The 23,997-nt window shown below is 44.0% G+C and overlaps 1 protein-coding gene across 1 annotated transcript in view; it reads left to right on the top strand.

The window, feature by feature from the left end:
• The first annotated feature begins 493 nt into the window (after positions 1 to 493).
• The window catches only part of LOC111976241 (vasopressin V2 receptor), a 53,278-nt gene continuing 29,774 nt past the window's right edge, over positions 494 to 23,997 (top strand). Inside the window, exons 1-2 of the mRNA XM_024005006.2 lie at positions 494 to 923; positions 1,650 to 1,690. The gene's annotated coding sequence lies outside the window, so the exon portion shown is untranslated. The remainder of the gene's footprint in view (positions 924 to 1,649; positions 1,691 to 23,997) is intronic.

Genomic DNA, 23,997 nt, shown 5'->3' with positions numbered 1-23,997 from the left:
CATGACCAACAGGCCGCTCCAGGAAGCCCCATAAAGAGATCAAAGGTTTTACGTGTTTAGTAACAATGTTGTTAACAAAGGAGGAATTAACGGATGAGATGGCGTGAAAACAACAGTAAATGCCAATGACTCAGTAATCACATAACAACGACGTAACAACACCTTACTCAGTAAAGTATATTTATTCCTATGGTTGGATGTTTCTCCTGTCTATCTCTCTCTCTCTCTTCCCCCATCCCATAACAACAACAGTATAGGCTACATACAGTACAGTCAATCTAGCCTATTACAATGCGGTATCTCTCTCTCTCTCTAGCTCTCTCTGAGAGTTCATAGGTATGTATAATAACATTGGCCACCCTTCCTTCTGGCTGTTAATTCCTCCTCCCGTTCTAGAGGACAGGTTGGTTTGAGCCAAGAGGAAGGGGAAGGGGGAGGACTGGGAGGGAGGGCGAGGGGGAAGGAGGGATGGTAAGAGCAGACGGAGCTCAAATTCAGTCCTGTCAGTGAGTAGAGGCACTCAGAAATAGCAGAGAAGAGAGGGAGCCCGGAAACGCATGGTGAACTAATGGATTACTCTCACAGACTCTTGTGAACTACACAGCATCGACATACCATCAACCACACAACCTGGCAAATACAGTACAGACATACAATATTCACACTGATTTCACTTCAGCCTCATACACTCAACAAGCTCTCTACAAATTTAAATCACACAGACTTTGAGACAGACAGTTCTAACACAGGTCTCTTAATCTACATTAGAGTAAATAGACAAACGGATTCTCTGATTCTGACACAAACACAGACACAATGGAAATGCATGGGCTTCAGTGTTGAACTGAAGGACCAAAGATGTGAATTTCGGTGAGGATTCTGACACCTTTGTGAAACATCACTGAAGAGCACCACAAGCAAAAGTAAGTACAGTACTCTAGCTTTTAACTCACTTGAGCGTTTGTAGCTACCTTTTACTTTTCCTTGTAACGTTATGACCAAGTAAAACAACACATTTCACAGCGCCTATCCGGTGTCAACATATGTATTTTTTTTATCCTCAGATGTTACAGTAGCTGTGCGTTTGTCTGAGCATGGCAGTTTACAACAATAAATATTCAGTGTGTGTGTGTGTGAAGCATGATGACAGGCATAATGAGATAAGATTATAATAAAAGCTTTGTGATAAACATGCTAGCCTATAGACATTGATGCAGAAAGTCAACAAAATTCTGCTATATGTACCTAGCCTATATGTCAACACTCTTGCCACACTTATCTTAGTTTGTTCATTCCTTGTATAACTGACCAATCCAAGGTCAGTAGCTGTGTATGTAGGGATTCTTATGGGAGCTCCTGGTCCTGGGAATTGCCACTGCGTTTAGACCAGCCAATCATCAGTCTAATACATTTTTATGGAATATAATGAGTCTCTCCTTTCCTGAGAAGACCAGAAAGGCCTGCACACTATATGCTCTGTATTTCACCTTCAATGACAATATTTGACTAATGAAGAACTTTTTAAACGTTGCATCAAAGGTGGTATAAAGAGCATATAGTGTGTGGACCTTTCTGTACTTTTCATTATGTCTTTGTAGGCTGTGGTTATGACTACAACTATTTCTCTCTCCTTCCTTCCCCTGCTGTAGCAGGACACACATGAAGAGGTTGACCATGCACTGACAAAAAGGTGAGAGCCGAGACTGAGACAGGGAGAAGGGAGAGAAGATTTATACTCACCTTGGTTTGTTCTTCTCTTCTGGTGTGTACGTGCCTAGCCTACATTCTGTCACACTGACCAAAACTGTTTCGATGCTAATTAATAGATGTATGAACCCAGATAATTATTCAAATATACACTCAAAGTATAAATTGTACACAGACAAAATCAATAACTGAGGCTGACTCCATTTAGTCGACTGGTCGATTGTTTGGTCAATAGGCTGTTTGTCGACCGAGATTTCTTTAGTCGAGCAGTTGCAAATTATCAACAAATGTATCATGCTCAAGTCACATGTCTGATTCGTGCCTGTCTCTGTGGACTAATCCATTACAGAGGCCATGTGGATGGCACAGTCCATCACCCTAAGACATGTGCTACTGAAATTGTAATTGGTTATATCATGTAAGAATAATGGTGCAACACTAATAAATATAATATTATTTTAGAACAAATGCGCTACCTCCAGCGCTGTCTATGGTTCTTAAACATAATCTTCAGTGAACCGTTGAATTGGTGCCTTTCCCGATATGTTGCTATGTGCATAATAGCGAAGTTAACCAGCATATTAGTGTTGACGAACAATGCAGCGGAGTGAGGAGACGAGGAGCTCTTGCCAAAATTGTCTAAGAAAATTGAGTAGAGAGGAAACCAACTTAATTAGGTCTATAATCAATAGCCTAACAGTTAAACATGCATGGCTTTATAAATCATCCATATATAATCTACAAAAATAAGACAGATCCTGCCTCTGTTGCCTGTTCGTGTTTGTGTTAATAGCCTACTGAATCCGGTGAGCGCCAAGCCTCACGCAGCCGCAAAATGTTGGATAAAGCTATTTCACAAATTCGTCTCTTTTTCATCTTTGCAATGCTGTGCTAAAGGCTTTACAATTGTTTTTCGTTAGAACAGACTCTCTGATATTATTTATAATTTATTTCGTGTTTACAATGTTTACACTGTTCCAAACGGACAGAAAAGATGATATTGTTATCGAACAGCACCTGTCTGTTTGTATACCCTAATTTTTCTTGATCTCCTTCTTCTTATTGTTATTATTACAATTATTATTATGATCATCATTATAATAAGTAATGTCATTAGTAGGTTTCTTACAGTAGTAGCCTTGTATAACCACCATCGAGCTGCAGTCCTAAAAGTGCGTCCGGTTTAATCTTAATACCGTACCTTACCTATATTTCAATATTTAGGCTTCTATATCAATCAATCATTCATTCGTTCATGTCATCACACAGCATACAAATCATTCATTCTTTGAAATGGAATCAAGCATTTTAGTTTTAAAATGAATTAACAAAGGAAGCTTTGGATAAGTAGCTCTGAACAAAAAATAAACCGCAATTCATGAATGCATGTAACTGTTTTAATTCTTTGCTGTAATAAAGGCTTTATATATATTTTCTCGTCATAACAGACTCTCTGATACACTTCTAATTAATTTTGTCTTGTTTCACTGTTCCAAATGGTCAGAAAAAAGTATAATATTGTAATCCAACAGCAGTTGTTTGGCACACAATACTCACTCAGCACTTCCTCCTATACCCTCCTTTTCTTGAGCTCCAGTAATTTCCACAACTAAGTCTAAATGTCTTCCACACATCTGACTTCCACATTCCCTCCTGAAAAACCAGTAAACGTTCACCCGTTTCAAGTTTCTTTTTCACGTCCTCCGGATCCATTTTGCTGTCACGTGTTACGGTGTTCGAGTTTGTTATAACCAATTTATAGATGTCATTATGATAGGCTATAGGTCAAGCCCTAATGGTCAAGCCCTATTGGTCACGTGCATGTGATGCAAACATGTTTCACGTAAAGAGGGCAAGGGTTGAGGGAATAGGGAAAGTTTTTCCAAAACAAATAAGTTATTTCGGTAACATAACTTTTAATTCAGAGAAAAAAATAAGAAACTAAATGGCTGTAATTATGTTGCAGCTTCAGCACGGACAGTGTGATAAACACTGACTGTGCTGTGGTGCCTGTTCGATGCAGCAGGGAGGAGAGAGAGACAACGTGTTCCAGTCACACAGGGACTCCGTCTTTTTTTTTACAATGTGGCCATTGGGGTCCCTCCCGCTTGAGTCATTTGTGTGTCTTAATTATTTAATTACATTTGTGTGTCTTAATTATTATATTAATTATTTCAAACAGTGTGCTTAAAGAATCAGACAAGCTCAGTGCATATAGTTGATTTTATTCAAACACATAGGGTGTCTATATATGGAAAAATACAAGTTTCAAAATTTTGACTAATCGATTAGTCGAAAGAAGAGACGACGACTCTCTGTCGATCAAAATACATTTTCTAGTCGGGGCCAGCTTAATCAAAAATGGCTTTAATGGCTTTCCATATCTTTCATCTAATAATAATACAACATTTAAAATCTTCCAACATAAAATTGTATTTATGTTGACGACCATCCTTATGAATGGTTGTTTATTATTAAAGAGATTCTCCGGTACTTTTGTATACAAAAAGTGGTGCCGAAAATTGCTTACTATGTCACATTATGTGCATACAGTGCCTTTGGAAAGTATTCAGACCCTGTGACATTTTCCACATTTTGTTAGGTTACAGCCTTATTCAAAAATGTATTTAAAAAAAAAAAATCTCATCAATCTACACACAATAAGGACAAAGCAAAAAAAAAAAGTTTTTGGGGTTGCTAAATTTATATAAAAATAAATATCAAATTTATATAAGTATTCAGACCCTTTACTCAGAACTTAGTTGAAGCACCTTTGGCAGCAATTACAGCCTTGAGTCATCTTGGGTATGATGCTACAAGCTTGCCACACCTGTATTTGGGGAGTTTCTCCCATTCTCCTCTGCAGATCCTCTCAAGCTCTGTCAGGTTGGATGGGGAGCGTTGCTGCACAGCTATTTTCAGGTCTCTCCAGAGATGTTCGATCGGGTTTGGCTGGCTGGGCCCCTCAAGGACATTCAGAGACTTGTCACGAAGCCACTCCTGTGTTGTCTTGGCTGTGTGCTTAGGGTCGTTGTCCTGTTGGAAGGTGAACCTTCGCCCCCAGTCTGGGGTCCTGATCGCTCTGAAACAGGCTTTCATCAAGGATCTCTCATCAAGGATCTTTGCTCTGTTCATCTTTGCCTGAATCCTGACTAGTCTCCCAGTCCCTGCCGCTGAAAAACACCCCCACAGCATGATGCTGCCACCACCATGCTTCACCGTAGGGATGGTGCCAGGTTTCCTCCAGACGTGACGCTTGGCATTCAGTCCAAAGAGTTCAATCTTGGTTCCATCAAACCAGAGAATCTTGTTTCTCATGGTCTGGGAGTCTTTAGGTGCCTTATGGCAAACTCCAATCGGGCTGTCATGTGCCTTTTACAGAGAAGTGGCTTCCGTCTGGCCACTCTACAATGAAGGCCTGATTGGTGGAGTGCTGCAGAGATTGTTGTCCTTCTGGAAGGTTCTCCCATCTCCACAGAGGAACTCTAGAGCTCTGTCAGACCATCAGATCTTGGTCACCTCCCAGACCAAGGCCTTCTCCCCCGATTGCTCAGTTTGGCCGGGCGGCCAGCTCTAGGAAGAGTCTTGGTGGTTCCAAACTTCTTCCATTTAAGAATGATGGAGGCCACTGTGTTCTTGGGGACCTTCAACGCTGCAGAAATGTTTTGGTACCCTTCCCCAGATCTGTGCCTCGACACAATTCTGTCTTGGAGCCCTATGGACAATACCTTCAACCTCATGGCATGTTTTTTTCTCTGACATGCACTGTCAACTGTGGGACCTTATATAGACAGGTGTGTGCCTTTCCAAATCATGTCCAATCAAATGAATTTACAACAGGTAGACTCCAATCAAGTTCTAGAAAAATCTCAAGGATGATCAATGGAAACAGGATGCACCTGAGCTCAATTTTGAGTCTCAAAGCAAAGGGACTGAATACTTATGAAAATAAGGTATTTCTTTTTTTTTATATACATTTGTAAAAAAAATAATAATAAAATAAAAATAAAAAAAATCTGTTTTCACTTTGTCATTATGGGGTATAGTGCGTAGATTGATTAGATGTTTTATTTATTTAATCCATTTTAGAATAAGGCTGTAAAAAAATGTGGGGAAAGTCAAGGGGTCTGAATAATCTCTGAATCATAAAAATACTTTAAAGTACTAATTAAGTGGTATTTTGGGGTATCTGTACCTTACTTTACTACTTTTACTTTTACTCCACTACAGTTCTAAAGAAAATAAGGTAATTTTTACTTAATACATTTCCCCAAAAGTACTCATTACATTTTGAATGCTTAAGCACGACAGGAAAATGGTCCAATTCACACTCAAGAGAACATCCCTGGTCGTCCCTACTGCCTCTGACCTGGCAGAATCACTAAACAGATGCTTTGTTTGTCAATTATGTTTGAGTGTTGGAGGCTATCCATAAAAATAAAAAAATGTATTGTGCCATCTGGTTTGCTTAATATAAGGAATGTGAAATTATTTCTACTTTTACTTCAGTCATTTTCTATTAAGGTATCTTGAATTTTTTACTCAAGTATGACAATTGGGTACTTTTCCCACCAATGGCTCGGTACATTATAATTCAAGTAGATACCCCTCAATATACACTTCATTATAAATAGACAAATCCTGTATAACACCTAGTAATAACATTGTACTTATGCAGATATTACATGTACTCTGTGGTGTACTAGTGTATTTATTCTCCCACTTGGATCTCGCATCCACAAGGTTTAAATTGAGGGCCAGGTTGTCAGAATGGGTAATGTACTGTAAAGGTACACATTAGTTACAAGTAAGTACCCCTCGAGATACACTTCATTTTAACTAGCTAAAACCTGCGTAACATCTAGCAATTACATTGTACTTAGGCAAACATTACATGTGCTTTGAAATAGTGTCTTATTCCTTATCTGGGATGACACTTGTATTAGATCTGTTTTCGTCAGCTCAACCAAGTTAACCCTTTATTTTGGGGGCAAGTGCTAGCAACAATGCTGACTGGAAATATATTTTGAACAGTGCACATTCATGGTTTAGTAATTAGCGTTTATTGAGGCGATAATCTCTCAGACACGCAGTGCATCCACATGGGATCCCAACCTTTGTCACAACCTACCCATTTGTAACAAGCATGGTAACACGCATTCATTGTTACACTTCTGTAATTACTACCAATTACATGTTGTTATCACATTTTATACAACGGGTGGGTGTAATCCTAAATGCTGATTGGTTAAAACCGCATTCGAGCCGGTGTCTATTCAACAAGTTACCACCAGCTAAATCTATGATGTTAAAATGCCTATTTACTCTGTTCAATCTCACTGCACAATCCACTGTCTCATCAGCCCAGCCAGGCAATTTATAAACTTGATCTCCACTATAAAAAGCATCTAGACATTATCTCACATTCTTTTAGACTTCAACAGCGGAGATTTGTATAAACCTTGATGTCTGTCTCTCTGACATTTGCAACATTGTATAAATATTCAAATGAAATCTCCAGTTGTCCCATAGTAATGACCATGTCTGGAGTCGAGACGAGACAGACAGGAAGCGTTTCTCAGCCAGTCGAAATCATGAATCAGCTGGCATAATTTTTTATGGATATATACAAAGAAATGTAAATTCAAAAAAGGTCAAATTAAACTTCAGTTTGAAGTGATTATGTTAACTGTGTTGTTGGCTAGCTCCTCTGAACAACAGTGTCCTGACGAGTGTGCAGATTTTCTATACCAGGCGAAATCGCACCTCATTAGCTCATTGTTATGAATGTATCCAAATAAATGTCACTAGAAAACAGCTTAAACAAATGCAAACGCAGCTACTTTGCTGTTATTCTGGCTGCCCTTTTTGTTTTGACTGTAAGTTTGCCATAGTTGGCTAGCAAGCAAGATATAAGAACATTGCCAGCCGGTATGGCAATGGAACATTTAGAACTAATGTCTGTGTCGCGTCCATAGATACAGAACAAAAAGACTGAACGACTGGGTCGCGTCTCTGGCAACGCTAGATTTGTGTCGGGACTATATCTTCTGGAAGGATGAAATAGTATGAGTAAATTCATCAAAATAAGGTTTTTAATAAAAATATGTCAAACATTATTTGAATATGTTGGCAAAGTGATAATGCCCTCGAAACCGGTGTTTAGAGGATATATTGGCAGTTTGCCGGCCCTCAATGAACAACACCCATGCCAATATATCCTCTAAACACCGGCTTCGAGGGCATTATCACTTAAGTAACTATGAGTCGTTACGTTAACTACAATACTTGTTATAGTGTAATTACATATGTAATTAAAAGGAAGTGTTACCAAATATAGTTATTTTCCGGTTTTCGGTTCTGTTCCCTGAACCGGTTCCAAACCCTGCTTATGTGTTCTATGTTCTGTGTTATGTGTTCAGTTATGGACATAAGGCAGAGGTCTCAACAATAATAAGCTAATGTAGGCCAGTGATATTACTTGGGCGAATTTCTCCCCATATAATTTACTTGACATTTTGTTATGTTGTTTTTGACGTCAACAGAAACAAGTAACTTGCATGACCTTGTTAAGTTCTTATTTTTCAGAGTAAATAACTCACGGACATTAGAGAAGCTTAACCAAGTTTAAGAGGGTTAGTTTCCCAGCACGTGCAGTATGACAGTATAATGGCCCTATTGGTTAATCATATATTACAAGAACAACAGTCAATAGAGCTGTGAACAAGGCTTTATTGGTTTCAACTAGGACTTGGACCCTCTCTTCGGCAAGCAGGGACAGTAGAACACGGTTGAAGTTAATTCCATTCCGTCAATTCAGGAAGTAAACTGAAATTCCAAATCTCGCCAATGGTTCTCTATGACAACAATTTGGAATTGGAATTTCAGTTTACTTCCTGAATTGACTCAAATTTAAATGGATTTGAACCCAACCCAACAATCCTGCCTGCAAGGCCAGATGAGTTCGGCCTCCCTGGCCTGGAAGGTGTATTGTAGAAATAGAGAGATGTCTGTAAGTCTGTCAGTGCCAACCTTCATTGACTATGGCTCAAGGCGAGAACCCTCATTGCAAAGTCAAGCAGCAAGTGTGTCATTGCAATGCAGGTCAATGAGGTGTGGTCGGCCCCATTAACATTTTAATAGGTTGTTTTGGCAAGGTACGCTATTGTAGGACAAAGTGGTTACATAGAGATAGAGGGGAACCCAGGCTACTTCATACACTCTTCAAAAAAAGGGTTCCTTAGGGGTTCTTCGGCTGTCCCCATAAGAGGCCCCTAGTGGGTTCCATGTTGAATCCTCTGTGGAAAGGGTTCAATAAGGAACCCAAACGGTTCTTCAAAGGGTTCTCCTATGGGGACAGCAGAAGAACCCTTTAAGGTTCTAGAGAGAACTTTTTTTCCCCCAAGAGTGTAGAAGTTCAAGAGAAGCCTTTTGACTTTCAAAGTATAGGCTACATGGAGAATGTTTGGGACATGCCTCCCTCCGCAAATTGATAATGAGAAATATGGACAGAATGTTCATTTAACTTTAAATCGGCCGGACAAGGTTAGAAAAGGTAATACAACTCAAAATGTAAGTGAGTAGTCGGGGTTCTGATTAGTTTGTGTGGGAGAGTTGAAGTATAAGTGTGCAGCTAGAGGACAACTGCAATCTATAAAGTTAATTATGTTCCCATGTGTTCCAGAACAGAATACTGATCAAAGGCTCTAGAAGTGTAGGGCACCCATAGAGTGTGTCAGCAGCTGAATCTTCCTGCCTCGGCTGAATAATGTGTTATTGATTGGTATATAAATAAAGTCTTTGACAATACGGAGCGAGCTGAACAGAGCAGTATACAGCCGACTACTCCACTTCAATGCTGCTTGGTTCACAGTACAATATGGCGTAAGACATAGCGCTCACCTACACACGGTTGAGTCATTCATGCATTATTGCGTTTTGTGTAACATAGAGGCAGGGTTGCACAAGAAGAGGATTTTTTCTTTTTGAGAACAGTGTGTGTGTGAGTGTGTGTGTGTGTGTGCAAGTGGCGGGGAGAGAGAGAGCGAAAGAGAGAGAAACAGACAGACAGAGACAGACAGAAAACAAGAGAGAGAGATGGTCAGGCAGGGTAGAGAGAGGCGTGAAAGTTTAGCAGAGAATATTTCCAAGAATCCCTGTGTAGCTCAACTGTTAGTTTCTCTCTGATTGCTTCTATGACTCTCATTGCTGCCTGCTTGCTCTGCCAACCAATGTGTGTGTGTATGTGTGTGTGTGTGTGTGTTTCCTTGCACATGTGTGTGTGTGTGTTTCCGTGTGTGTGTGTGTGTTTGCGTGTGTTGTGTGTGGTTTCCGTGCGTGTGTTTGTGTGTGTGTTTTTCCGTGGTGTGAGTGTTTCCGTGGTGGTGTGTGTTTCCGTGCGTGTGTGTTTTTCCCGTGCGTGTGAGTGTTTCCGTGTGTGTGTGTTTCCGTGCGTGTGTGTTTCCGTGCGTGTGTGTGTGTGTGTGTGTTTCCGTGCGTGTGTGTGTGTGTTTTTCCGTGCGTGTGAGTGTTTCCGTGTGGTGTGTTTCCGTGCGTGTGTGTTTTTCCGTGCGTGTGAGTGTTTCCGTGTGTGTGTGTTTCCGTGCGTGTGTGTTTCCGTGCGTGTGTGTGTGTGTGTGTTTCGTGTGTGTGTGTTTCCGTGCGTGTGTGTGTGTGTTTTTCCGTGCGTGTGAGTGTTTCCGTGCGTGTGTGTTTCCGTGCGTGCGAGTGTACTGCCTGCCTGCCTGCGTGCGTGCGTGCGTGCGTGCGTGTGTGTTTGTGAACAGACGGCATTTTGATCCAAGTCTCACAGCACATTTGTTCCAGTGAGCCTGATATGACGGATTGACACTCACACAAAACGTGTGAGCAGAGAGAAAGAGAGAGAAAGAAATAGAGAGAGAGAAAGAAAGGGGGAGTGGGGAACAGAGAGGTGTCTATGAAGGGGTGAAGTGGGACAGAAAAATGGATGGTTCCACACTCGTTTAATTCTGCAGAAGGAAAGCAGGAGGGAGGGATCTGGTCCATTCGTTTTAATCAGGATAAAAGCTTTAAGGTACAGAAGGCCCGAGTGGAAGTTACAGGCTGAGGGAGTCTTTGGCTGGGCCACAGTCCATCTTGCAAAATATGACAGAACAATTTGTACTTTGCGAGAAGATTGTGAATGGGAGTGCTTGCTTTCTGGCAGAGAGGTTTGCAGATTGGGTTGTATGACTCGCACCACTCTAATAACTCTATATATCAAAGATTAAATGTAAAGAATGACTGATGTAAATAATGAGCGCCTGTGTGTGCAGTGCAGTGTAGCGCTTCATCCCATTAGTCATCAGTGTATGAATGTGTGCAAATCATGCTTATCGTGTATTTTGGATGCACCTTCTATTATGTAAATGAGAATGGAAGTTCTGGAACACGGAACATGGTGGAAATCCTATAATGTCCGCAGGGTGCTCTCAAGAACTCGAGAACCAGGGAGCAATTTTGGGGAAAACTTTTTTAGGGAAACTGCGGTAAACCGACATCTTGATATTCGCTCAAGGGATGATGTCTAGCAGTGATTACTAAACAGTACTAATAGAGGAGGAGAGGACTGAAGACTCTTAAGCACCCTGGGAGGAGACCCCATTTAACACGTGTCACTTTACAGATTGATTAGATCTAACAGCGATGACTAAACAGTACGTGTTAGGAAGGAGTTTCGTCCACCGGATCTCTTACCCTGAGGACGAGGTTTAGAAGGAGGAGAGCACTGAGGACTTTTTTGGAGGAGGATGAGGAGGAAGAGTAGAAAGGGAGAGTATTGAAGATGCTTTATCAGCACACACCCGGGAGACCTCACACACACATTTGATCAATTTTGATTGAAAGTAATTACCAATTACCAGCCGTAAAGTCATCCTCATCATAACCATATGTCTTGAAGTTAGTAATCACCACCACCACAAATGGGTGTTTGTTATTGGACAAATGCAGGCAGTTCCTTCCGTTTTCTTCAGTTTGGTGCCTGATGAACATGACCCCGGCTAGAGCAGAATGTGAGCTGTTCCTGGTTCAGCATCTAGGTTAAAGTTAACATCATTACCACATTTCTACCGTGGCCCAGTGTAGTCGATCCATCATGAGACCTTCCTCTGGAGGCTGATTCAGTCTAGGGATGTGACAAAAAAATATATTTACGTTTAAACAGACATTTTTTTATCATTTAAATGTTTAAACAATAAGAAATTACATGTGAATTCTTAATGCAGTTATGGGGTTGTGTATGACCACTAGGTGACAATACAGTTCTATCTACTGCAGGCTACCAGAAGGCATCTACTCAAGGCTACCTTACTGCTGTCCACCACCCACTCAGCAACGATGGTAGTTAATGCCATTTTTAGGTTCTCTGCTGTGTCCCTCTCCTCCATGTTCTCAATTGTCAGTACACGGGACTCCATGTCCCACTTCTCATCAGTGTGATGACTTGTTGCAGTGATATATGGCAGCGTGTTCATAGACATCGCACAATATGTTGTTAACGCCCCATTTGGATGATTGAGAGCTTGCGCTTTGTACTTGCAGAGCAATCATTGTACAAACCAGACCATCACAGTTTTTCAACATGGCATCTTGTAGTCTGGTTCTAGATATGCCATCAGGGCATTGAAGCCGACATCCTTTACCAGTGACAATGGCTGCATCTCAACTGCATCATTTCTGTAATTGGCACTTTTTTCGCGTGAAGATTCCTATCTAATGTCTGTTGTTGGGGGCCTACGCAGCTGCTAGCAACAGTTAGGTATTTGTTTATTTAAAAAAATTGGACTTACTAATGCGCCAGCCATTTTCCAGGCCCTGGTTAATGACGTGCTGCGCGACTTCCTTCACCAGTTCATGTTTGTATACCTGGATGACATCCTCATCTTCTCCAGGTCCATGGTTGAACAAGTCCAACATGTACGCCAGGTCCTTCAAAGACTCCTCTCTCACCACTTGTATGTGAAAAGTGTGAGTTCACGTTCCTCAGATCTCCTTCCTGGGGTACATTGTGTCTCAAGGCTGTGTACGGATGGACTCCCAAAAGGTAGAAGCGGTGGTCAACTGGCCGCGGCCCAGCACTGTCAAGCAAGTCCAGTGTTTTTGGGGTTTTGCTAACTTCTACCGGAGATTTGTGAGAGACTTTAGTTCTGTGGCTGCGCCATTGACAGCGCTCACCAAGGGCATGTAAGGCTGGGCATGTAAGCTGGACCTCTGCTGTTGAGAGGGCGTTCCAGGACCAGATTTTTTTTTCCCTGCACCCATTCTAGTTCATGAGGATCCTTCTCTTCCCTTCGTGGTAGAGGTGGATGCTTCTGACGTTGGCGTGGGTGCGGTTCTGTCTCAGTGCTCAGCTAAAGACCAAAATCTTCACGCCCGTGCCTTCTTCTCCAGACGTTTCACTCCAGCGGAGCGGAACTATGATGTCGGCAATCGGGAGCCACTTGCGGTCAGACTGGCTTTGGAGGAGTGGCAGCACTGGTTGGAGGGTTTGGAACATCCTTTTAAGGTTTAGACGGAAAACAAGAACCTGGCCTACATTCAGGAGGATAAATGCCTCAATCTCCGACAGGCTCATTGGGCTCTTTTCTTCACTCGGTTCAGATTCATGTTATCTTACCACCCGGGGTCTAAGAACGTGAAGCCGGATGCCCTGTCTCGCCAGTTCCCCAGCTCCAGTGAGGATCGGCCACTTGGATCCATCATCCCCAAGTCGCTCATCCTCGTGCCGGTGTCCTGGGGTATAGAGACTGTAGTGAGGGAGGCGCAAGGTAGGGAGGCAGTTCCTGACGGCTGTCCTTCTAACGGACTTTTTGTTCCTCTTTGGGCACAGTGGCACGGTTCAAGGTCGCACCTCTCATCCGGGAGGACAGAAAACACTAGAGTTTTTGAGGAGGAGGTTTTGGTGGCCCTCGGCAGAGGTGGACACTCGGACCTTCGTGGCTGCCTGTCCAACATGCACCCGGAACAAGACTCCTCGTCAGCAGCCTCTGGGGCTTCTTCATCCGCTGCCAACACCTTCTCGACCCTGGTCTCATCTCTCTATGGATTTCATCATGGGTTTTCCATCCTCAGAGGGCCACACTGTCATCCTGGTCATTGTGGACCGCTTTTCCAAGATGGCACATTTCATTCCGCTGCCTAAGCTTCCATCTACCCGTGAGACTGCTCAGCTAGTCATTCAGCATGTTTTACGCATTCACGGACTTCCTCTGGACATCGTCTCCGACCGGGGTCCCCAGTTTGCCTCCAGATTCTGGAGGGCGTTCTGTACTCTTCTGGGGACATCAGCCAGTTTGTCTTCGGGCTATCACCCTCAGTCCAACGGCCAAACAGAGCGGGTGAACCAGGATCTGGAGACCGCCTTACGGTGCTGTCTGCCAACCCCGCCACTTGGAGTCAGCATCTTCCCTGGGTGGAGTACACACACAACACTCTCCAGTGTTCCTCCACCGGCCTGTCACCATTCCAGGTGTTGTACGGGTACCAGCCTCCTCTGTTTCCAGATCAGGAGATTGAAGTGGTGGTTCCATCCGCTGAACGTCTCATCTCTTGTTGCCGCTGCACCTGGAAGAGGGCTCGGTCAGTGATCCTGAGGTCCTCTGCTCAAGCTCAATGACAGGCCAACCGTCATCGCCGTTCTCACCCTCTCCTGCGTCCAGGCCAGATGGTCTGGTTGTCTACTGGGGATCTGCCCCTACGCATGGAATCTAAGAAGTTGGCACCCCGGTACTTTGGGCCATTCAAGGTTCTACGGCGCATCAATCCAGTGGCCTATCGCCTTCATCTTCCCCGGTCAATGAGGATTCATCCCAACTTCCACATCTCCAGACTCAAGCCTGTGGTGTTCAGTCCTCTGGTTCCGGCAACTCGGACTCCACCTCCGCCTCACATGATAGTGGGACAGCCAGCCTACACTGTGCGACGCATCCTCTCTAGTCGCCAGTTCCGTCGTGGGACTCAGTATCTCGTGGACTGGGAGGGTTACGGTCCTGAGGAGCGATCATGGGTTCTGGCTCGGGACATTCTGGATCCCGGACTCATTCGGGAGTTCGTCGCCTCTCTGCTACCCCTAGTGGAACATCAGGATCCGTTCCTTGAGTGGGGGGGTCCTGTCACAAGTTACGTTTATTTTATTGTTGTTCCCTTGGGTTACCGCTGGAGGGCGCCCTTGCCTTGTGTTCTAGTTTCCAGGTTACCCTAATTATTACTTATTGGTTTCACATGGTTTTGATGACCTTCTCTGTTCACCTGGTTGCCTTGCTATTTATGTTCCTCAGTTGCTTGTATCTGTGCTTTGGTCTTATGTTTTGCTTAGTGCACTCTTGTGCTGTTGCCTTGTTTTTGTCAAGACTAAGTAAAGAGATGAATTGACCTTTTCCTCTGCTTGCTGTGTTTCTCTCCGACTGGGTTCGAGTTCGTACAAGCATCACTGTAACAGTTAGTGGTAGTTTTGTGATAACTTCACTGTGATATGAATTTTGCGGAGAAAAAAACAACACAAAAGATTCTTTGTTTTTCAGGTAGGGATTTCTTTCTAAACGTTAATGATCCCAATTCAATTTAAACATTTAAACATTCACACCTCTAATTCAGTCAGTTTTATTGGTCACAGAGAGCATTGAGTGAGAGAGAGAGAGAGAGAGAGGGGACTCGTAAATCAAATATCTACTGTTTGCAGATGATCTGGTGCTTCTGTCCCCAACCAAGGATGGCCTACAGCAGCATCTAGATTTTCTACACAGATTCTGTCAGACCTGGGCCCTGACAGTAAATCTCAGTAAAACTAAAATAATGGTGTTCCAAAAAAGGTATGGTTGCCAGGACAACAAATAGAAATTCTATCTAGACATCATTGCCCTAGTTCACACAAAGAATTATACCTACCTCGGCCTAAACATCAACACCACAGGTAACTAACACAAGGCTGTGAACGATCTAAGGGCCTTCTATGCCATCAAAGGGAACATAAAACTTGACATCCTAATCAGAATCTAGCTAAAAATACTTCAAACAGTTATAGAACCCATTGCCATCTATGGTTGTGAGGTCTGAGGTCCACTCACCAACCAAGAATTCACAAAATGGGACAAGGGACAAACAGTTAATTGAGACTCTGCATGCAGAATTCTGCAAAAATATACTTTGTGTACAACTCAAAACCCACACATTCCACCACATGCCATGCCCACACATTCCACCACAAAGCCCTCACCTACAGAGAGATTAACCTTGAGAAGAGTCCCCACAGCCAGCTGGCTCTGGGGCTCTGCTCACAAACACAAACAGACCCACAGAGTCCCAGGACAGCAACACAATTAAACCTAACCAAATTATGAGAAAGCTAAATTATAACTATTTGACACACTGGAAATAATCAACCAAAACAGAGAACAAATTGGAATGCTATCAAATCAAATAACATTTTATTTGTCAAATGCGCCGAATACAACAGGTGTAGACTTTACGAGCCCTTTCCCAACAATGCAGAGTAAAAAAAAATAAGGAAAAAAAGGAAAAAGTTACAATAGACTACACTGAGTGTACAAAACATTAGGAACATTTTCCTAATACTGCGCTGCACCCCCTTTTGCACTCAGAACAGCCTCAATTCGTCAGTGCATGGATTCCACAAGGTGTCGAAAGCGTTCCACAGGGATACATGTTGACTCCAATGCTTCCCACAGTAGTTTCAAGTTGGCTGGATATCCTTTGGGTGGTGGACCATTCTTTATACACACAGGAAATGGTTGAGCATGAAAAACCCAGCAGCATTGCAGTTCTTGACACACTCAAACCGGTCTGCCTGGCATCTACTACCATACCCTGCTCAAAGGCAATTGAATCTTTTGTCTTGCCCATTCACACTCTGAATGGCACACATACACAATCCATGTCTCAATTGTATCAAGGCTTAAAAATCCTTTAATGGTTCTCCTTTCCTTCATCTACACGGATTAAAGTGGATTTAACAAGTGACATCAATAAGGGATCATATTTTCACCTGGATTCACCTGGTTAGTCTATGTAATGGAAAGACCAGTTCCTAATGTTGTGTTCACTCAGTGTATAACAGTATACAAGGAGTATCAGTACCGAGTCAATGTGCAGGGGAACGAGGTAGTTGAAGTAATTGAGGTAATGTACATGCAGGTAGGGGTAAAAATGACAAGGTAATCAGGATAGATAATAAACAGAGTACCAGCAGCGTATGTGTTGTATGAGTCCAGCGAGTGCGCATGGAGCCGGTGCAAGAGAGTTAGTGCAAATAAAAATATGGTCAATGCAACTAAAAAGGTTAGCGATTGATTAACTGTTCAGCAGTCATAGCTTGGGGGTAGAAACTGTTCAAAAGCCTTTTTGGTCCCGGACTTGACACTCCGGTACCGCTTGCTGTGCGGTAGCAGAGAGAACAGTCTAAGAGTTGGGTGGCTGGAGTCTTTTACAATTCTTAGGGTCTTCCTCTGACACCGCCTGGTATAGTGGTCCACAATGATGTACTGGGCCGTACACGCTACCCTCTGTAGCGCCTTATGGTCAGATGGAAAGCAGTTGCCATGCCAGGCGGTGATGCAGCCAGCCAAGATGCTCTCAATAGTGAAGTTGTAGAACTTTTCAGCCTCCTGAGGGGGAAGAGTTATTTTCACGCCCTCTTCACGTGTGTTTGGACCATGATAGGTCCTTAGTAAAGTGGACACAGAGGAACTGAAAGCTCTTGACCCGCTCCATGACAGCCCTGTCGATGTGAATAGGGGCGTGCTCGGCCCTCCATTTCCTGTAGTCCACGATCAGCTCCTTTGTCTTGCTGATGTTGAAGGAGAGGTTTTTGTCTCTTTGTCTCTGACCTCCTCCCTATAGGCTGTCTCATCGTCGTTGGTGATGAGGCCTACCACTGTTGTGTAGTCGGCAAAATTAATGATGGATTCATGCAGGCCACGCAGTTGTGGGTAAACATGGAGTACAGGAGGGGCCTACGAACGCACCCCTGAGAGGCCCCTGTGTTGAAGGTCAGTGTGGCGGATGTGTTGTTGCCTACCTTCACCACCTGGTGGCGGAGGAAGACAGGAAGACCTGGATCCAGTTGCAGAGGAAGGTGTTCAGTCCCAGGGTCCTTAGCTTAGTGATGAGCTTGGAGGGCACTATGGTGTTGAATGCTGAACTGTAGTTAACGAACAGCATTCTCAAGTATGAGCTCCTTTTGTCCAGGTGGGAAAGGGCAGTGTTGAGTGCAGTAGAGATCTGTAGATCTGTTGGGCGGTATGCGAATTGGAGTGGGTCCAGGGTGTCTGGGTGATGGTGTTGATGTAGGCCATGACCAGACTTTCAAAGCATTTTATGGCTACAGGATGGCTCATTATAAGCCAGGACGGCTCATTATAATGGCTGGAACATGAATGGAAACCATGTGTTTGATGTATTTGGTACCATTCCACTAATTCCGCTCCAGTCATTACCCCGAGCCTGTCCTCCCCAATTAAGGTGCCACCGACCTCCTGTGCTACAGAGTGCTACGGGACGACAGACATTTAGACAGGTTACCTTGGCGTTCTTGTGCACAGGGACTATGTTAGTCTGCTTGAAACATGTAGGTATTACAGACTGGGTCAGGGAGAGGTTGAAAATGTCAGTGAAGACACTTGCCAGCTGATAAGCGCATGCTCTGTGTGCGCATCCTGGTAATTCGTTTGGCCTTGTGAATGTTAACCTGTTTAAAGGTCTTACTCACATCGGCTATGGAGAGTGTGATTACACAGTCGTCCGGAACAGCTGGTGCTCTCATGCATGATTCAGTGTTGCTAGCCTCAAAGTGAGCATAGAAGGCATTTAGCTCGTCTTGTAGCCTCGCGTCAGCGGACATATCGTGGCTGGGTTTTTCTTTGTAATCTGTGATAGTTTGCAAGCCCTGCCAAATCCGACAAGTGTCAAAGCCGGTGTAGTAGGATTCAATCTTAGTTCTGTATTGACGCTTTGCCTGTTTGATGATTTGTCTGAGGGCATAGCGTGATTTCTTATAAGCGTTCAGATTAGTGTCCCACTCCTTGAAGGCAGCAGCTCTAGCCTTTAGCTCAGTGTGGATGTTGCCTGTAATTCATGGCTTCTGGTTGGGATATGTACGTACAGTCAGTGTGGGGACGACGTTGTTGATGCACTTATTAATGAAGCCGGTGACTGATGTGGTAAACTCCTCAATGCCTTCGGATGAATCCCGGAACATATTCCAGTCTGTGCTAGTGAAACAATACTGTAACTTAGTATCCACTTCATCAGACCACTTCCATATTGAGCTCATCACTGGTACTTCCTGTTTGAGTGTTTGCTTGTAAGCAGCAATCAGGACGGAGTTATGGTCAGATTTGCCAAATGGAGTGCGAGGGAGAGCTTTGTAGGCGTCTCTGTGTGTGGAGTAAAGGTGATAGTTTTTTCTGGCTGTAGTTGCACAGGTGACATGCTGGTACAGATTTTTTCCTGCATTAAATTCACTGGCCACTAGAAGTACAACCTCTGGGTGAGTATAGATGAAATATAGATATGAGGTATTCTAATTCAGATGAGCAGAACCTCGAGACTTCCTTAATATTATAGACCGCACCAGCTGTTGTTAATAAAGAGAACCCCCCCAAATGTGCTATGTTCTTGTTCAGCCACGACTCAGAGAAACATAGTATATAACAGTTATTTTTTTTACATTTAACCTTAATTTAACTAGGCAAGTCAGTTAAGAACAAATTCTTATTTACAATGACGGCCTAGGAACAGTGGGTTAACTGCCTTGTTCAGGGTCAGAACAACAGATTTTTAGGTTGTCAGCTCAGGGATTGGCTCTAGCAACCTCTTGGTTACTGGTCCAACGCTCTAACCACTAGGCTACCTGCCACCCCACTCATTGAAGTAGAAATCCTCATCCAAATTGAGTTGAGTGATTACTGTTCTGATGTTCAGAAGCTCTTTGCGGTCATAGGAAATGATGGCGTAAATATGATGTACAAAAAAAGTTAAGATCAGTGCAAAAAACACACAAAATAGCACAATTGGTCCGGAGCCCGTAAAAATGGCTACTATTCCCTCTAGTGGAATTACCTCAACAATATCTGGCCCTAAACAGAAAGTACACAGGGCAGAATACTTGACCACTTTGATTGACCTAAAATTAAGAAAATCCTTGACTATGTATAGACTCACTGAGCATAGCCTTGCAATTGAGAGAGGTTGCCATAGCCAGACCTAGCTCTCATGAAAAAACAGGATATGTGCCCACTGTCCACAAAATTAGGTGGAAACTGAGCTGCACTTCCTAACCTCCTGCCAAATGTGTAACTATATTAGGGCTGTCCCCGACTAAAAAAATTAAACGTCTTCTTTTCTTTCGACTAATCGATTGGTTGAAATTTGTTTACGTGTATTTTTCCATATATAGACACACCCTATGTGTTTTAATAAAATCAACTATATGCATTGAGCATACGGTTTGATGAAATAAGACAAATGCCTCAAAGAAGGCACCAGAGATAACCAGAAGAAAAAAAACGTAATCTAACCCAACTACTCTCCTCCCGCTCCTGCTGGCTTTCGCAGATTCTGCCATTATTCTCCTGAAGTTGCCGGTAATAGGCTACACGAGGAGTCGGCAACCTTTCTCATGTGGAATGGCAATTTGTCTTACCATTTCTACAGATCTGCATGGCAGTTATTGTTTTCATATGCACATTTTCGTGAAACAGCTTAATTTAATTTATAATAACGTCATCATTAGAGGTTGACCGATTATGATTTTTCAACGCCGATACCGATTATTGGAGGACCAAAAAAAGCCGATAAAGATTAATCAGACGATTTTTTAAAATGTATTTATTTATTTATTTGTAATAATGACAATTACAACAATACTGAATGAACACTTTTATTTTAACTTAATATAATACATCACTCAAATCAATTTAGCCTCAAATAAATAATGAAACATGTTCAATCTGGTTTAAATAATGCAAAAACAAAATGTTGTAGAAGAAAGTAAAAGTGCAATATGTGCAATGTAAAAAAAGCTAACGTTTAAGTGTGAGGGTGTTGGTGAATGGAAAAATGCAGAGTCAGGCGCAGGACACAGATATGAGTAATAGTCCAAAATTGACTCAAACATAAGTAAAGTTCCAACAAGGAAAAACACAATAATCCAGAGCACTATAACAACACGAACCCACATGACAAACAATAACGCACAAAACAGAGAGGGAAGTCAGAGGGTTAAATAAGGAACATAATTAATGGAATGGAAACCAGGTGTGTATGATAAAGACAAAACAAAACGAAAATGAAACATGGATCGGTGGTGACTAGAAAGCCGGTGACGTCGACCGACGAACGCCGCCCGAACCAGGAGAGGGAACAACTTCGGCCGAAGTCGTGACAGTACCCCCCCTTGACGCGCGGCTCCAGCAGCGCGCCGACACCGGCCTCGGGGACGACCCGGAGGACGAGGCGCAGGGCGATCCGGTTGGAGGCGGTGAAATTCCTGCAGTAATGATGGATCCAGGATGTCCTCCACCGGCACCCAGCATCTCTCCTCGGGACCGTACCCCTCCCACTCCACGAGGTACTGAAGGCCTCTCGCCCGACGTCTTGAGTACATGATGGCTCGCACAGTATACGCCGGGGCCCCCTCGATGTCCAGAGGGGGCGGAGGAACCTCCCGCACCTCAGACTGCTGGAGCGGACCAGCCACCACCGGCCTGAGGAGAGACACATGGAACGAGGGGTTAATATGGTAATCAGGGGGGAGTTGTAACCTATAACAAACCTCGTTCAATCTCCTCAGGACTTTAAATGGCCCAACAAACCGCGGACCCAGCTTCCGGCAGAGCAGGCGAAGGGGCAGGTTTCGGGTCGAGAGCCAGACCCGCCACTGCGGTGGCGGTCGGCACTCGCCTTCTGCCGCATGATGGCCCGTAGACGCACATGAGCAGCGTCCCATGTCGCCTCTGAGTGCCGAAACCATTCATCCACCGCAGGAGCCTCGATCTGGCTCTGATGCCAAGGTGCCAGGACCGGCTGATAACCTAGCACACACTGGAAAGGGGATAGGTTAGTGGAAGAGTGGCGAAGGGAGTTTTGGGCCATCTCCGCCCAGGGGAAGAAAACCGACCACTCCCCCGGCCGGTCCTGGCAATAGGACCGCAGAAACCTACCCACATCCTGGTTTACTCTCTCCACCTGCCCGTTACTCTCGGGGTGAAAACCTGAGGTGAGGCTGACCGAGACCCCCAGGCGTTCCATAAACGCCCTCCAGACTTTAGACGTGAATTGGGGACCCCGATCAGAAACTATATCCTCAGGCACCCCGTAGTGCCGGAATACGTGGGTGAACAGGGCCTCCACAGTCTGTAGAGCCGTAGGGAGACCGGGCAAAGGAAGGAGGCGGCAGGACTTAGAAAACCGATCCACAACGACCAGGATCGTGGTATTACCCCGTGACGGGGGAAGATCCGTCACGAAATCCACCGATAGGTGTGACCACGGTCGTTGTGGAACGGGAAGAGGCTGTAATTTCCCTCTGGGCAGGTGTCTAGGTGCCTTGCACTGTGCGCACACCGAACAGGAGGAAACATAAACCCTCGCGTCCTTAGCTAAAGTGGGCCACCAGTACTTCCCAGCAAGACAGCGCACTGTCTGACCGATGCCAGGATGACCAGAGGAGGGTGACGTGTGGGTCCAACAGATCAAACGAGATCAGGTCAAACTTTAAATGGCCCCACAAACCGCGAACCCCACATCAAACGGAACGTACAGACGCCCAACTGGACACTGTGGGGGAGTGGGATCTGCACGTGACGCCCGGTCGATGTCCGCATCCACCTCCCATACCACCGGTGCCACCAGGCAAGAAGCTGGAATTATAGGAGTGGGATCCGCGGACCGCTCCTCCGTGTCATACATCCGGGACAGTGCGTCTGCCTTAACGTTCTGGGAACCTGGTCTGTAGGATAGAGTGAAAACAAAGCGGGTGAAAAACATGGCCCACCTCGCCTGGCGAGGATTCAGTCTCCTAGCTGCCCGAATGTACTCCAGATTGCGGTGGTCAGTCCAAATGAYGAAAGGGTGTTTAGCCCCCTCAAGCCAATGTCTCCACGCCTTCAGAGCCCTGACAACAGCCAACAGCTCCCGGTCCCCCACATCATAGTTTCGCTCCGCCGGGCTGAGCCTCTTCGAAAAGTTACTTTTGGTCTGGCATAAAGCTTGTGCTAGCGAACTTGCAACATTTTATACAATATTCTGGGTGCTCACAAGGCCACCTATAATTACAGGGGGAGGGAGGGAGGGTTGAGGAGGTAGGGAAGGGTAGACCCAGTGGGCAACATAAGTATAAAGAAGCCTCTTAGGTTTTAGATTAAAGATACAACGGGACCAATGGGGTTCAAAGGCAGGCCAAGAGATTCCCTGATTAAAAAAAGAAAGAAGACAGAAGAGAGAGAGAAAGAAGAGGCCTCTGACTACAACCTTGAACACATAATTTTGAAAAGATTCCCCTCAGCGATGAATAAAGTACCTATCTATTTATCTAATTAAAAACAGTTCCGAGGTCCAAATCCCACTGCTGTGACCGTGTCTCAAAATACTTTGTGTGGTAGTTATGACAGACAAAGATATAAAGTTTGGCGAACTTTACTGAGCATGTTTCAGTCAGCAGTAGTAACATAGTCAGTCAAGTGAACAAGTTTTCTGTGCGAGTGCATTTGTATTTGCCTTCAAAGGCTCTTCAAACCAGTCGCTCAGAACTGAACAAAATCTAATAACAAAATAACAACAAAATAATGTTACAAATTGTACTAATGAACGTAAAGTGACAATATCCCACAATTGAAGTTATGAAATACAGTAAAAATAAACTATACTCTCGAGGATATGGTTAGGTAAGCTAGCAGACATTCAACAAGTGCATTAATCTGGCACAAATGATCAGCTTTCTTTTACAGTATGATTGAACTCATCGCCATCATTGGCAATATTTGGGATTCCTGACATTTGGTTGGTGACCCCGTGGGGATTCATAGAGTGCAGCGCTGGCTCTGCACACACAAACACACACACACACACACTTCAGAGAGAGAGGGAAAAACTCTGGTTCTGCTCTGCTTCTTGTCTCTCAATCACTCTCTACCTGCCTGCTGAGTGACCCAGACAATGGGCCGGGGTTAGAGCGATGCAGCTGTGTTGGGTTGTAAAGCCTGTACAGCGGAACTGGGTTCAAATACTACTTGAAATCATTTAAAATACTTTCTA

This window comes from Salvelinus sp. IW2-2015, linkage group LG17 (genome assembly GCF_002910315.2).
Source record: "Salvelinus sp. IW2-2015 linkage group LG17, ASM291031v2, whole genome shotgun sequence".
Taxonomy (NCBI): Eukaryota; Metazoa; Chordata; class Actinopteri; order Salmoniformes; family Salmonidae; genus Salvelinus; species Salvelinus sp. IW2-2015.
The sequence above is the reverse complement of the archived record's forward strand: the minus strand, read 5'-3'. Positions and strand labels throughout refer to the sequence as shown.